Source organism: Ziziphus jujuba, chromosome 4, assembly GCF_031755915.1.
Source record: "Ziziphus jujuba cultivar Dongzao chromosome 4, ASM3175591v1".
Classification (NCBI taxonomy): Eukaryota; Viridiplantae; Streptophyta; class Magnoliopsida; order Rosales; family Rhamnaceae; genus Ziziphus; species Ziziphus jujuba.
The window spans coordinates 9,811,020-9,829,027 of NC_083382.1; positions in this window are offsets into that span (position 1 = coordinate 9,811,020).

Below are 18,008 nucleotides of genomic sequence, written 5' to 3' on the forward strand. Positions count from 1 at the left end.
TGGAGTAGCTAACTCTGTCAGGATCCGTCCAGAATTCCTTTCTCGGAACCCTAGACAAGCCCTGATCCCAGGGAAATACCACCGAACCTTCCAACGGAAAATCCGGCAGCACCTCCTCTAAGGGTAGGACTTACCAAAAATTACCTGCACTGAAAACACACTTCTATACTCATCCCCTTATTCCTCCCATAAAACTACAAATTGACTCCACAAATTTACAGCACTTCAAAGAACAGTAAATCAGTGCATAAATAATAACTACACGTCCAACACAGTATACAGAGCATTATACAATAAATGTGGAATTAATACCATGAAAGATAAGAAGCAATACAAGATAGAGAGGAAAAAGGGAAGAAATACTTCTTGAACTTTCGGCAACGAACTGAGACGTTGGGCTCACCCCGGACAATCAACGTCTCCAACCTGGACCTAGGGGAACGGAATTTAAAAACGTGAGATGCTAATCATCTCAGTGAGTGACCCTATCTACTAAACACCTTTAATATTTATAATATACCAAATAAAAGGGATTTAATTAATCAATACCGAACAATTAAATAAATAAATAAATAAACAATTGAAGTAATATTTTCTCTCAAAACCTTCACTATTCACTCCATTGGAAAAGTTCCCCTTTTAAAACATTTTCACAAAACCCGATATTCGTACCTCCCGAAAACCAAGGGATCAAACCATTTGATAAACAATAAATAAATAAATACCCCAATATATAATTAAAATGTAATAAATCATAATAAATAATTTTTGAACACTTTTGGGGTTTGAAACTTTATCTGAAAATTTCACTTGACGCACCACACCATATACCAGTGATGCCCTCCGATACCCAGCGTCCCGAGCACCGACTGGCAGGGAGATTAAAGAGAGAAACTTGCAAACGGCACTTCGGCGTTCCGACAGTACCGCTGCTGAAACCGTCATCCCGGCCAAGGGAGGGGCGGCTGTGGCCAATATCAAACTTGCCTGCCCACGGTCCAATGGCAACCACGGGAGACATAATACTTGCACGCTAAACCACATAATACTTGCGTGCTAAACCACGTGTACATACACCAGAACACCAATACTGTATGAGTGCGTCTAAAATAATGATTAAACCAACCGTACCGTTTTCCAAAATTACCGTGGGAAATATATTAAATTTTCACACTTACCATCCCACATATTTTTATTTAACAAACCGGTACGAAAACATCGATAACAAATAAACCATAATATTTCTCGTAATACGATGTTCAACAAATAAATACCGTGGGCATAATTATAAAATTAAACCACTAATTTAAACAAATATTTTCATAAAATATTTAAACCAATTATGCCTAAAAATAATACTTAAAACCACGTACGATTATTACCGAAATATACTTTGCTCATGCATAATAAGTAAATTAAATCATAATAAAATCATAATTAAATCGCACCACATGAGCATCATTCAAATACCAATTAAACATAATTAATTGTCCAAAATATTTTTAAAGGTGGGTCACTCAACTGGAGCATGCAATTAAACCATGATCCACCATGGGATCAATTCCACAACTCACCCGTGCTCCTAGAACACAATTCATATACAGTCAAATAAATTAATATTTTATTCGGGTAAATAATACCCGGTACTCGGGGGGTCAAACTCAAACATTAACCAAAATTGACGAGTAATATACCGAATCGAAACTTGAGCGACGAGGATTACAAATCCGGTCTTACTTCCCGGAGATCGGACCGGTGGTGGTCGGAATCTCGTCGGAAAGCTTTCGGGATTCAACCCTTCGATTCTCTCAATCCGTCGCGAATTGGCGGAAAAGGACCCCGGATTTGGATTCAGGAGGTCGAAATTAGTGGACAGAGACCGACGGTGCAACCAGGGAAGTAAAAATCGGCGAGACAGTGGAAATGTCGACGACAATTTCCGTTGTCGACGCTGTCCGACACCGACAGGGGGGGGGGGTGGAAGAAGTTTCTTACACGCGTGTCGTCGATCTGTCGTCGGAATCGATGGAAGTCGACGGAATCGTCCATTGTCGGTGAAGATGTCGGGTTTTGGGTGGATAAGGTGGAAAGATCGGGCTGGTTGTTGACGGGAAAATGTGGAAATTTCTGGATATATCGACCGACTGGTTCATACCTTTATAGTTTTACTAATCGAAGATAATATATTTACATATGAAATGAGATGAGAATAATGATTGGGAATGAAGAATTCATTCGGTTCGAGGGGGAATAAAGGGAAATTGATGCAGCAAACAAAGAATCAATCCAATTAACCAAACAGCAGAAGAAAAATACAGAAAAAATAAAGAAAATAATGATTGGGAATGAAGAATTCATTCGGTTCGGGGGGAATAAAGGGAAATTGATGCAGCAAACAAAGAATCAATCCAATTTAGCAAACAACAGAAGACAAATACAGAAAAAATAAAGAAAATAATGATTGGGAATGAAGAATTCATTCGGTTCGGGGGGAATGAGGGGAAATTGATGCAGCAAACAAAGAAATGAAAGAATCAATCCAATTTTCCAAACAGCAGAAGAAAAATACAGAAAAAATAAAGAAAACTAAAAAGTTAGAACTTAGAAGAGTAGAGCAGCGAGAAAGAGAAATACCCAGGGCTCCAGCGAGGCAGCGACGCTACTCCCATATCTCCCCTTCACGCACTGACGCAAGCAATCGGTTATGAAGCCTGGTGCTACTTCTTCAATTCCACCACCGTTTAGCTAATTTTTTCTCTTTTTGTTTATGATCTTTCCTTCTTGAATACCATTAACCATCTGTCAATTTGCTAGCAAGGCAAATAATTTTTTTTTTTTTTTTTAACTCCATGTGTTATGAGTCTTGGGTGTGTGTGTTTATGTGTGTGTTTGGTCGGCCGGGAGAAGAAGCTTGAAGAGATGGCCGGCCAAGAAGAGAGAAGAGGGGAAAAAGAGAGCCGGCCGGAGGGGGGGAAGAGATGGGGGTTTCACAGAGAGAAGAGACGAGAAGACAAGAGAAGAGAAGAGAAGAGAGAGGCCGAAATTGGGAAATTGAGTTTTTTTTTTTTTTTTTTTTTGCTTTTTTGGTTGTTATTGGCTTAAAAAAAAAATTGAATGAGAGGGTGAGATCCGAAATTGAAGAAATAAAACATGAATGAATGTGCCGAAATGATTGATTGTTTGATTTTTTTTTTCAAAATATTAATCAAGTATGATACCGAAAGTATAGGAAAAAAAATTTGAAATGAAAAAAATAATAAATTTACTGTGAGTTCACATGCTTTGAGCCTCTGAGCTTCTGACTGAAAAAGTAAAAGTGACGAAAAAAAAATCATCAAACAATTGCAGAAACAAATAATATAACGAGAGAATTGCGGAAAGAAATAATAAAATAAAGTTATTATAGGTAAGTTGGTGTTGTCGTTTTTGTTTTTTTTTTAAAGTACATTCACGAGACAATTATAATCTTGAAGAGGTAAGGAAATGAATGTACTATAAATATGGGTGTATAGCACCTCAGCTATATTTTGATGTTTTGAATCCGTCTGTTTCACTTTCAGCATAAATCATAGAGAGAGTAAACATAAAGCTTCAGAAAAATGAAATTGAGTGCACACGAAGTTTAGTTTTTAATCTTCTTTTCTTTCTTTATTTAACATTTATATTCATAAAAGGAAGAACTTTTGGAAGATCCACGTTAGAAAAAAATTATCAATTCACAATTTCTAGATCCTCAAAAGTAAGCATTTCAATAATAAATATTGTTAAAATTTTGTTTATTATTTAACAATTTCTAATTATTATTGTTATTATTCTTATTAATATTCTTATTATTTATATTATTATTAATATTGTTATTATTATTATAATTAATATTATTATTATTGTTATTTTTTTTCTAATTTATTATTGTTATTATATTTATTATCGTTATTAGTATTAATTTTGTTATTATTATTATTAATATTGTTATTATGGTTATTATTATTCTTCTTATTATTGTTATTATTATTATTATTATGTTGTCATTATTTATATTATTATTAATATTGTTATTATTTATATTATTTTTAATATTGTTATTATTGTTATTATTATCATGATTGTTATGAATATTGTTATTATTGTTGATGTTATTATTTTTATTAATGTAGTCATTATTATTTCTATTATTAATATTATTATTAATCTTGTTATGATTGTTGTTTATTATTATTATTAATATTATTATTATTGTTATTTTTCTTCTAATTATTATTTTTATTATATTTATTATCGTTATTAGTATTAATATTGTTATTATTGTTATTAATATTGTCATTATGGTTATTATTATTCTTCTTACTATTGTTATTATTATTATTATCATGTTGTCATTATTTATATTATTATAATATTGTTATTATTATCATGATTATTATTAATGTTGTTATTATTGTTGATGTTATTATTTTTATTAATGTAGTCATTATTATTTCTATTATTAATATTAGTATTAATGTTGTTATTATTGTTGTTTATTATTATTATTAATATTATTATTATTGTTATTTTTCTTCTAATTATTATTTTTATTATATTTATCATCGTTATTAGTATTAATATTGTTATTATTGTTATTAATATTGTTATTATGGTTATTCTTCTTCTTCTTCATATTGTTATTATTATTATTATTATCAAGTTGTTATTATTTATATTATTATTAATATTGTTATTATTATCATGATTATTATTAATGTTGTTATTATTGTTGATGTTATTATTTTTATTAATGTAGTCATTATTATTTCTATTATTAATATTATTATTAATGTTGTTATGATTGTTGTTTATTATTATTATTAATATTATTATTATTGCTATTTTTCTTCTAATTATTATTCTTATTATATTTATTATCGTTATTAGTATTAATGTTGTTATTATTGTTATTAATATTGTTATTATGGTTATTATTATTCTTCTTACTATTGTTATTATTATTACTATCATGTTGTCATTATTTATATTATTATTAATATTGTTATTATTATCATGATTATTATTAATATTGTTATTATTGTTGATGTTATTATTTTTATTAATGTGGTTATTATTATTTCTATTATTAATATTATTATTAACGTTGTTATTATTGTTGTTTATTATTATTATTAATATTATTATTATTGTTATTTTTTTCTAATTATTATTCTTATTATATTTATTATCGTTATTAGTATTAATGTTGTTATTATTGTTATTAATATTGTTATTATTGTTATTAATATTGTTATTGAAATTATTATTACTTTTATTATTTTTTTACTTGTTATTATTATTATTATTTTTCTTATTCCTATTGTTGTTCTTAATATTATTATTAACTTAATAATTATGTATGATTATTAAAAGGAAAAATGGAAAGTAGTAGCGGAAAAGTAGATCCAGCTTGGTTACATTGTATTCCAATTGAAGGTAACAAGTATGGTACAATTTGCAAATATTGTAACCATAAAATGCAAAGTGGTGGAATAACAAGATTAAAGTATCATTTAGCACATTCTGATCCAAAAAGTAATGTCAAGAAGTGCCCCAATGTACCTCCAGAAGTAAAGAAAGAGATTTACCATTATTTGAGGAAGAAAGAACATGTAAAATTGAAAAAAAAGACAATGGAGAAAGACATTCGTAATGAATTACGGGGTAACTTAGCTCCATCTCGGAGTAATTATGATGATGGTGACGATGATGATGATGATAATGATGATATATGTATATATCCAGCAGATATGCATCCTGATGAAAGAGACTCATATAAAGCTGCAGTCCGTGCATCTAAACAAGATAGATGGGAAGAAGAACAAGGAAGGAACTTTGTTAACCCTAGAGGTGAAGGATCAGGATCTTCTCGAGAGGGTGGTAGTCAACCATGTGCTCAATTTCGTCGTGCAACAAGTGTGAGGGAGCACATTCGTAGACAACAATCTCAACAATTTTCTCCAGTTGCACTTGCACCTTCGTTGTATAAGTCATCCGGTGCAAAACAAAAAAATATAAAAGATGTGTTGACAAAAGGTGGTATGAAAAACACATTGGAAAGACTAGTAGCAAAGTTCTTTATTTATGATAATGTCCCACCTGCAAAAGCAAAATCGCACCACTTCAAAAACATGATCGTTGGTGCTCAACAATCAGGTATGGGAGTTCAAATTCTATCTCCATATGAAATTAAGAAAAAATATCTAGACATGGAATATAAAGAGATGCAACAGCATATTGAAAAGTTTAAAGAAAGCTGGAAGACATATGGTTGTACAATTATGTGCGATGGATGGACAGGACCAACTAAGCTGTCAATATTGAATTTTATGGTCTATTGCAAAGGGTCATCAGTGTTTCTTAAGTCAGTTGATGCCTCAGATAAAATAAAAAACTATAAGTATATATACAAACTTTTGGAGAATGTTATCAATGAAGTGGGCAAGAACAATATTGTGCAGGTAGTCACGGATAACGGTTCTGCATTCTTAAAGGCTGGTAAGAAATTGATGACACAGTACAACTTGTATTGGACACCATGTGCTGCGCATTGTATTGATCTTATATTTGAGGATATTAGAAAGCATGAAAGTATTGCAAGGATCATTCAGCGTGCAAGAATGATAACCAATTATATTTATAATTATAATTGGTTACTTTCTTTAATGCGAGATATATCCAAAGAAGACATCGTTCGACCAGGAGCAACAAGGTTTGCAACAAACTATATTGCTTTAAATAGTCTCCTTAAAAAGAAAGCTTCTCTAAAACAAGTCTTTACAAGCGATGCATGGGCTGAGCATCAATTGAGTCGAACAAAAGCAGGTAAAGAAGTGGAGAAACTTATCCTTGATAATCATTTTTGGGACTCTGTTACTCACGTTGTTAATTTGTATGGGCCATTATATAATATTTTGCGAATTGTTGATGCTGAGTTCATACCTACGATGCCAATATTGTATGATTGTTTTCAAAAAATGAGATATGCAATCAATAACCAAAGAGGAATTCAGTGGGTGATGGGCATCATAAATGCTCGATGGGACAATACACTTTCTCATCCTCTCCATATGGCTGGTAATTTTATGTCAATTACTTATTATTAATTAATATTTTGTCTTATAATTTATATATTAGATTTAATTATTATTATTATTTTGTAGCATACTTTCTGAATCCACGGTTCCAGTATAAAGAATGAATTGGCACTGATTCAGATCTTGTACAAGCTGTTCATGATGTCTTTGCAGCATTATATCCAAATTCGGATCGTATATCTCAATTTGGAAATGAAGTAAGATTTTGTTTATTATTATTTTTTAACTAACATACTAATAACATTTTTTATAATTTTTTCCATTTTTACATATAGATAATATGCTTTAGAGATGCACGAAAAGGGTTTGGTGATCGTGCAGCAATTGCCGCCCGGGCAGAAATGATACCTGGTATGTGCATTTCAATTACTTGTTATAAAAAAATGTGCTTAATATAAAAAATTTTATTAATAATTAAATTTTTTTTAAAATTTAATATATTTTGATTTATAATGTTGAAATATACAGCTGAATGGTGGACAATGTATGGTAATAGCACCCCAACACTCAGAAAATTAGCAATGCATATTTTTTCACAAACTGTATCATCATCCGCATGCGAGCGTAATTGGAGCACCTTCGCTTTAATACACACAAAACAACGAAATAGACTCGCATATGAAAAACTTCAGAAATTGGTTTTTTGCTACTATAATATGAAATTGCGGATACGTGATATGGAATTAACAAATCAACCCCAATTAGATTTTGATTATTTGGATCTTCTTGAAATTGGAGTTGACCCTGGTGAAGATGAAGATAATCCTATTATCCAATGGGTTAAGAATTCACACTTAGATGATGATGAAGGCAATCCAGATCCTCGAGTCACAATGCATGCTTCACAATTAGGGATAAATGTTGAGAATGTTATTACTGAAGAAGTTATGAGCAGTGATAGTGGAGGAAATTATTCGTTTGAAGTAGTGACAAGGCCTTCAACTAGACGATTTAGTTCTCGTGTAGAAACATTTGGTGGTAGTTATTCTCAACGAAATGAATATAAGGATGAAGATGATGATGATGTTGTTGATCTTGATGATGATGATGATGATGATGACGACGACGACGACGACGACGATGACGGTGGCAGTGGTGGTGGTGGTGGCAATAGAGGAGGAGGATATAATATAGGTGGAGGTGGGAGTGGAACATACTATCGAGAACCAAGCCAACAACCATTAAGCCCATTTACTGGTGAACATCAATATACACATGCAACACAGGATTTTGATCATGGAGCTCGAACAGCAGGCATTGGTTCAAGAAGGCATTATGGCAATTCGATGATGAATCAACATGATGAAAATTATCTTTCTAACTCTTTGGATGTAATGAGTTTAAATACACAAGTTAATTCTCAATCTGGAAATTCTGAGATTCCAATTGTGTATCCAATTGGTCAAATGAGCTCACATAATCCTCACAGAGATTACGATGTTGATATCTTCAATCATCCCATGTCTCAAAATGAATGTTACACTCCTCATTGGATAAATCCACACTATCCCCCATTTGGACAATTGGTTGGGATTGATAGAGAAAGATATACTTGGCACATCTACAATTACATGGAAAATTTCTCTAATATGATGAGTTGGAATGCCTATTGTTATACACGTGAAACATCAAGATATGATCATCAATTTGAAGAACTAAGGAATTCTTTTTGGTATTAATAATGTATTAGGGATTATATTTGAGAATTTCTTGTATCTTACTATTATCTGTTAAATTTTCTATATTTTGGTGTGAATTAATTTTATATTTTATTCACTTATAAATAATTTGTTATATTTATAAAATATTATATGATTATTGTATTCTAATTATTGTATTCTTATATAATTTTATTATATTAATTATCTCATATAAAAAAAATTATTTTCTAAATTAAAAATTTACAGTTTCTGTAACTTTACCGATATTTCCATCGATATCGACAATTCTATCGATATTTCCGTAAAATCATACCCTCGACATTTCCATCGACATCGATATTTTCTTCACTGGGTGCAACTGGGTACTCGCCGGAACAGTGACTTCCGGCGAGCTGCCGCGGTCACCGGTAACCGTTGCCAGCGGCGGCGCGTACGGTGGCTGTTGGCTGAGATTTTTGGCGGTTTTATAGATCGAGGGGAGAGGATTCCAACGGGATCGGCGGTGAGGCAAACGGAGGCCGGACGGCAGAGAGATCGGGATTTGAAGATTTTCGGCGCCTCGCCGGAAAACGCTCCGATCCCGGCGCGTCGAAGGTCCGGTGGCCGTGAAATTTGGTGGGCTGGCCGGAAATGAGGAGGTGGTGAGGGGTGGCTGGTGCGTGTGGCTGGCAAACGGCCGGAAAGGGGTCAAACGGCGGTGGCCGGCGGTGGAGGGGAAAATCGCCGCCGAGCTTCGCCGGCTCGATCTGGGCGCGTCTGGTGGCCGGCGGTCATGAGATTTTGGGGTTTGGCCGGAAATGGGGAGAGGCTTCCTTCTGGCCGGCGCGTGTAACGAGAATCGGCAGGAAAATTTGTCGGAATCCGACGGCCGGTCGGTTTCTCTCTCTCTCTCTCTCTCTCCTCTCTCTCTTTCTCTCTCTTCCCCGAGATTTTTGTCAAATAAAAGCCACCGTGGTGATACTGTTCATCCACGTGGACCAATCAGGTGCCGACATGTGGCATTATTATGCACTCAAGCCAGATATAATAAAATATTACGGTATCCGACAAATTTCAAACGTCCATAACTTTTTAACCGTACGTCCAAATTAAGCGTGCCGCTAGTCTGTGAACTCGTATCGACGAGCACTTTACAACCATACCAAAGTCAAAGAAAATTTCTAGAACCATAAAAAGTCAACTCCCAGCACCTTTTGGACAGTTTGAACCTCAACTTGTTTTGCTCATAACTTTCAAACCGTAGCTCCGTTTTCAACGTGCTACTAGTCTACGAACTCGTGCCAACGTGTACTTTGTAACAGTACCTCATTCAACCTAGAATTCCAACCGAAACAAAAAGTCAACTTTTGACCCCTTCGGTCAACGATCAAAGTCAACGGTCAGCAGTCAACCTTGGTCAACGTGCAAAAATTCCGACATAGTTCGGGACGGGGTGTTACAACCTTCCCCCCTTACAAAAATTTCGTCCTCGAAATTTCTTACATCGCTGAAACGTATAAGAACATTGATTGCGGATTTGTGCCCCGAGCTTCCACGTCGCTTTCTCAACTAGATTAATCCACCACAAGACTTTTGATCTGAGAAAATAGTCTTATTGACCCATACGCATTCTTCATGACTTAAAATCTGCACTGGTTGCTCCTTACCTAATAGGTATTCGATGTCCTCTCCTAGCAACAACACGTGAATTACGGTGCATGTTGATGTTTGCTTTCCCGAAAATACTAACTTGCATGCCACAAAACCAATCCTTCCAATAACCCTGTAGAACCAATGTAACAAGAACTTGGCTTTCTCTATCAACCAAAACGTACGATTCTCTTCTACGGAGATAATCTCAAAACTTTAATATCGGACTTCGAATTCAACATCTTTTCCATGCACGTCGGCTTAACTCATTTGTCGATTCCTGAGCGGTCTTCAAACTCTCTTGGATGACCTTCACCTTATTCATAGTCGTCCGTAGGTGTTCGCATCCAATTCAGGTTGGTTGTCGTACGGTGCTCCTCCTCACCTACTTCACTCCAATACAGTGGGGTGTGACACTGCCTTCCATGTAGAATCTCATACGAAGACACCTCGATGCTCGCTTGGTAGCTAATATCGTAACGAGTTCTATCGATGGAAATTGATCAATCCAGCTCCTTTCGACATTGCATAGCGCACGGTCTCAACATAACTTCCGAGTGTGAATTCTGTACTTTGCTTGCCCATTGGCCTGTGGTGAAAGGCGATGCAGTAGTTAAGTCCCGCTCCAAGTGTATCTGTATACACACAACTATATAGCTCTTCTTCCGAACCTGAGCAGCTTAACTTAGCAAGTATAATAGAGACCTCATCCACTCTCACTGCACTACCATCACGCCTAATAGTGACTTTAACTTTCCTCTTGTGCAACTTTCCTCCTCATGCCCCCTAATTAAGGATATTCAAACTAGGCCACGAGAACACAATCTACAAGTCTTGGTCATAGTCGAACGCTAACCATAAGGTGCTTCTGAAGCATGCATCCTTAAATCAACAACCAACTCTAGTAACTCGATCAGCAATTCAAAAGGTAAGATTAGAACTTAAGTCTAATTTCCTCAAATACTGGTATCACCAAGTTAAGGTTGAGATTAATTCTCTTATCTTCGATTACCCTCTTAGTACTTACAATTATAAAACCCTTGCTCCTCATTGATTAACCAATAGTCTTAACCTCGACAAACATCAATCTTTCTTTTAACTAGATTCACCAAGGTCATGAATAAAATTTTTCAACATCCAAATACCATTCTTGAAAACCCTAAGTTTCCCCAATTTCGAATAAATTCCATGAATCCACACCTCAAGCAATAAGGAATTTAAATCTTAATTCTAGCATCACCACCAATACTGTGAACAAATCACTAGATCCTTAACCCATAAAAGTATTCCACACTTCTTAAATTCTAACTACGTCCCAAAAATCATACTCCTTATCATTGTAAATTATCACCAACAATATCAACCACCTTGAATCGATAAAGCACCATCAATACGAACCTTAAATCTCCAAGGAAATAAGATATCAAGATCTTAACTTCTAGAATGAAAATAACCATGCTTAAACATCTAACCATGCCTAAGGAATCATCCTCATCTCATTAACCTCATCAACAACCAAGTAGAACTTTAATCGCTATCCGAATCTTGTTTGATTCTCTAAACGCTGTCGTACCTTCTCTTTGTGAACGATAGTTTAAGCACGAAATCCATGTTTACACCTCCCCACCCGATGCGAAAATGGGCAAGGATTGAAACTACCTCAACGTTTCTATTCCCCACTTTTTCTTGTCGGTGACTTAAGTACCTTTATTCGAATCCTGCAACTTCCTTTATCGTGCCAAACCATAATGTCATCTAGTGAGCATTCCATACATCTTTGTACCCTTGGGGTATATCGCATACATTGAATCATGTGCTTCCTTTAGGATCTCCTTTTTGAACTCAACGATACCCTACTTTGGATTCTCAATTGGCGATACTTAACCCTCAAGTCGCTCTTGGAAAACCATAACATAAAACAAATAATAAAATATATTTTTCAAATATACCTAACTTGCATAGGCAATTGTTAAATTCCACATTGGAACAATAATAAAAACATGAATAAATGCATAAAATCATATCTTAAAATCCATAGCATAAAATAAAATATGCACGCTCGTAATGGAGGTACGTACGATACCTTTTACATACTACGTGATCCATGATTCCAACTGTCGCCGACACTCTGCTACCAATACAAACCAGGGTGGTTGCCTATATTGGCCGTCCGATCCCCTGAACTCATAGGCAACATGATTATGGGCTAGCTCTACATGGACCACATTGGTTCGCCGCCTCCGTATGATGCAGTATAATATCAAACAATATAACATACAAATACATGTACGAACATAAACAAAAATACTTGAATAAAACACCTTTAATTTCAAATACTACTTTGAAAAGTATTTAAATTTTAATAATCGATCGAAAAAAATATTTTGACACCCTCGAAGATTAGAGTTATTCAAACTCGGGCAACAAATTTGCTTCGAGACAAACGGAAAGAACGCTTTAAGACAGGTAAAACGAGAGAATAGACACGGATGGGATGCATAACAATGCACAGTCCCTTAGGAATACTAGAACCTAGAGCTCTGACACCAACTATCAGGACCCATCCAGAATTCCTTCCCCGGAACCCTAGACAAGCCCTGATCCCAGGGAAATACCACCGAACCTTCCAATGGAAAATCCGGCAGCACCTCCCCTAAGGGTAGGATGTAACACCCCGTCCCGAATCGCACCGGAATCCGTGCACGTTGACCGAGGTTGACCGTTGACCGTTGACCGAAGGGGTCAAAAGTTGACTTTTTGACTCGGTGGGAATTTCGAGTTGACCAGGGTACCGTGGCGAAGTGCATGACGCCTTGAGTTCGTAGACTAGTAGCACGTCGAAAACGGAGCTACGGTTTGAAAGTTATGGGCAAAACAAGTTGAAGTGTAAACTGTCTAAAAGGTGCCGGGAGTTGACTTTTTCTTGTGATGTAATTGTGAGTTGACTCTTGTATGGTTGTAAAGTACTCGTCGATACGAGTTCATAGACTAGCGGCACGCTTAAATCGGACATCCGGTTAAAAAGTTATGGACGTTTGAAGTTTACCGGATACCGTATTATTTTAATGTTTTTGGGTCGTGAACAGTGGAATGCCACGTGTCAGCTTCTGAGTGGTCCACGTGGCATGAACAGTGTCACACAGGGTTTTAATTTTGAAAAACTCTCGGGGAAGAGAGAGAAAGAGAGAGAAGAGAGAGAAAGAGAGAGAGGAGAGAGAAAGAGAGAAAGAGGACCCGCCGGCCGCCGGCCATTTTCACGTTTTTCCGGCCTAGTTACTGTACACGCGCCGGTCAGCCAGATTGCCCACCTCATTTCCGGCAAAACCTCCAAATTTCACGGCGAACGGCCGCCGGACGCGCCCGGATCGGACGTCCGAAGTTTGGCGGCGATTTTTCCCCTCCACCGCCGGCCACCGCGAATCGGCACTATTCCGGCCGATAAACAGTACACGCGCCATACACCCAGCATCCTCTCCTCAAGTCCGGCCTACCCACCAAAAATCACGACCATCGGACCACCGACGCGCCGGGATCGGAGCGTTTTCCGGCGAGGGGTCGAAAATCTTCAAACGGTGATTTCTCCGCCGTCCGACCTCCGTTTTGCTCACCGTCGGTCCCGTTGGATTGCTCTCCTCACGATCTACAAATCTGCAAAATTTCACAGCAAACGGCCACCGTCGAAAATTACTGTTCCGGCGACGGTTGCCGGTGACGTGGCGGCCCGCCGGAAATTACTGTTCCGGCGAGTACCCCGAAAATTCTGGCCAGCTCCAGTCCGCAGTGTTCGACCTCCTGAACCCAAATCCGACTTCCGTTTCCACCAATTCGCGACGGTTTGGGAGAATTGCGGAGCCGAAACCCGAAAAGCTTCCCGATAAAATTCCGACCCCGTCGGGTACGATCATCGGAAATTAAGACCGGATCTGTGATTAGCATCACTCGAGCTTCGATTCGGTATATAATTCGTAAATTTTAGTTATCGTTTGGTGTTCGCTCCCCGGGTACCCATTTGGGGATTACCCGAATAAAATATTAATATTTGTGGTTTTGGTACTGTGGATGTTTTAGGTGCACGTGCAAGTAGCGGAGTCGATCCTGCGGAGGATCTTGATTGAGATACGTGCACAAGGTGAGTGACCCACCTTCAAATTAATTTTGGGGAATTTAATTGATGAATATATTATGTGTGAATTAAATATTTGGAATTTAATTTCTATGTGCCAAATATTTATTGGATTTATTGTAGAATTATTTATGAATTTATTGGATTTAAGAAAATGCGAATTCTACAAAATTATGCCGTGTGGAATTATTTTATGGTTTTGAGGATTTTGAAATTGGTGTGGTTTTAATGGTAAATTGGGCATGATTTGATTTTCAAATATTTCAAAGAAAATATTTGGTTATATTGGTGATTTCAATTTTTATAAAATATGCCCATAGAATATTATGAGATTTGATTATGATATTTCGAGAAATTATTTATGCTATTGGGAAAATGTGGATATTTGAATTGATGGATTTGGAAGTTGGTGGATTTGAAAATCATGGAATTTATGGTATGGATTATAAGGGAATTGTGGAGAATTTTCCGGTTCAAGCGGATGGATTATGCCCGCTATGCTTATGAAAAATGTGAAATTTGTTTTATAATTTAAATTTGCGGATTTTATAATTTTTAGATGCACCGTGCACGTACTGGTGTTCTGAGTATGTGATATGGTATATGTGATATGGTTAGTGTGCACACGGTTGTGATTAGCGCGCAGGTGGGTGTGATTAGCGCGCAGGTGATGTGATTAGCGCGCAGGTGGGTGTGAGTAGCGCGCGGTTGATATTATGAGGGTGTCCTGTGGATGCCATCGGAGAGGGCGGCCACCCCCCATTGGCCGGGACACCAGGTTAGCAGCGGCGCAGTGGGACGCCACGCGACCGTATGCCGGTTTCTTTCTATAACCTCCTGTCTGGCGGTACCTTGGGATGCTGGGTACTGTTGGCGCCACTGGTATATAGTGGGTGCATCAAATTATTTTCAGAACTGTGTTTTAAAAATAAAATGTTAATGAAAAATATAATTGTTACCGCTTCTGGTATTTAATTGATGTCTTGGTTTTCGGGAAATATGAATAAAGGGTTTTGTGAAAATGTTTTAAAAGGGGAACCTTTCCAACTGAGAGAATTGTAAGGGTTTTGAGAGACATTATTATTTCCAAATAATTATTATTTATATACCTATTACCGTGGTATGATAGTGTAGAGTAGTAGGGTCGCTCACTGAGATGATTAGCATCTCACACTCTTAAATTCCGTTCCTCTAGGTACCAGGTTGTCGGTGTTCACTCGGAGCGGACTTGATCTTCCTCGCTGTATTTGTTCGCGCAGTACCTTGTTCTTTTTTTACTGCAGTTGTAATATTTCGTTCACTTTTGCTGTATTCTGTATTTTGTAGTACTTCATAAAGCTCTGTATACTGTATGGGACACTTATGTATTTGTATTGCACTGGATTACTGTATTTTTATTTTGGAGTGCTGAAATTTGTGGAACCAGTTCGTCGTACTGTGGGAGGAATAAGGGAACAATTATAGAAGTGTGTTTTCAGTGCAGGAAATTTTGTGGTAAGTCCATCCCTTAGGGGAGGTTCTGCCGGATCTTCCACAGAAGGGTCCGGTAGGGTTTCCCTGGGATCAGGGCTTGTCTAGGGTTCCGGTGGGGAACTTTGGACGGGTCCTGACATAGGACTTACCAAAAATTACCTGCACTGAAAACACACTTCTATACTCATCCCCTTATTCCTCCCGCAAAACTACAAATTGACTCGACAAATTTACAGCACTTCAAAGAACAGTAAATCAGTGCATAAATAATAACTACACGTCCAACACAGTATACAGAGCATTATACAATAAATGTGGAATTAATACCATGAAAGATAAGAAGCAATACAAGATAGAGAGGAAAAAGGGAAGAAATACTTCTTGAACTTTCGGCAACGAACTGAGACGTTGGGCTCGCCCCGGACAATCAACGTCTCCAACCTGGACCTAGGGGAACGGAATTTAAAAACGTGAGATGCTAATCATCTCAGTGAGTGACCCTATCTACTGAACACCTTTAATATTTATAATATACCAAATAAAAGGGATTTAATTAATCAATACCGAACAATTAAATAAATAAATAAATAAACAATTGAAGTAATATTTTCTCTCAAAACCCTCACTATTCACTCCATTGGAAAAGTTCCCCTTTTAAAACATTTTCACAAAACCCGATATTCGTACCTCCCGAAAACCAAGGGATCAAACCATTTGATAAACAATAAATAAATAAATACCCCAATATATAATTAAAATGTAATAAATCATAATAAATAATTTTTGAACACTTTTGGGGTTTGAAACTTTATCTGAAAATTTCACTTGACGCACCACACCATATACCAGTGATGCCTTCCGATACCCAGCGTCCCGAGCACCGACTGACGGAGAGATTAAAGAGAGAAACTTGCAAACGGCAATTCGGCGTCCCGACAGTACCGCTGCTGAAACCGTCATCCCGGTCAAGGGAGGGGCGGCTGTGGCCAATATCAAACTTGCCTGCCCACGGTCCAATGGCAACCATGGGAGACATAATACTTGCGCGCTAAACCACGTGTACATACACCAGAACACCAATACTGTATGAGTGCGTCTAAAATAATTATTAAACCAACCGTACCGTTTTCCAAAATTACCGTGGGGGGTCAAACTCAAACGTTAACCAAAATTGACGAGTAATATACCGAATCGAAGCTTGAGCGACGAGGATTACAAATCCGGTCTTACTTCCCGGAGATCGGACCGGTGGTGGCCGGAATCTCATCGGAAGCTTTCGGGATTCAACCCTTCGATTCTCTCAATCCGTCGCGAATTGGCAGAAAAGGATCCCGGATTTGGATTCATAAGGTCGGAATTAGTAGACAGGGACCGGCGGTGCAACTGGGTACTCGCCGGAACAGTGACTTCCGGCGAGCCGCCGCGGTCACTGGCAACCGTCACCGGCGACGGCGCGTGCGGTGGCCGTTGGCTGAGATTTTTGGAGGTTTTGTAGATTGAGGGGAGAGGATTCCAACGGGACCAGCGGTGAGGCAAACGGAGGCCGGACGGCGGAGAGATCGGGATTTGAAGATTTTTGGGGCCTCGCCGGAAAACGCTCCGATCCCGGCGCGTCGGAGGTCCGGTGGCCGTGAAATTTGGTGGGCTGGCCGGAGATGAATAGGTGGTGAGGGGTGGCTGGTGCGTGTGGCCAGAAAACAGCCGGAAAGGGGTCAAACGGCGGTGGCCGGTGGTGGAGGGGAAAATCGCCGCCGAGCTTCGCCGGCTCGATCTGGGCGCGTCCGGCGGCCGACGGTCGTGAGATTTTGGGGTTTGGCCAGAAATGAGGAGAGGCTTCCATCTGGCCGGCACGTGTAACGAGAATCGACCGGAAAATTTGTCGGAATCCGATGGCCGGTTGGTTTCTCTCTCTTTCTCTCTCTTCCCCGTGATTTTTATCAAATAAAAGCCACCGTGGTGACACTGTTCATCCACGTGGACCAATCAGGTGCCGACATGTGG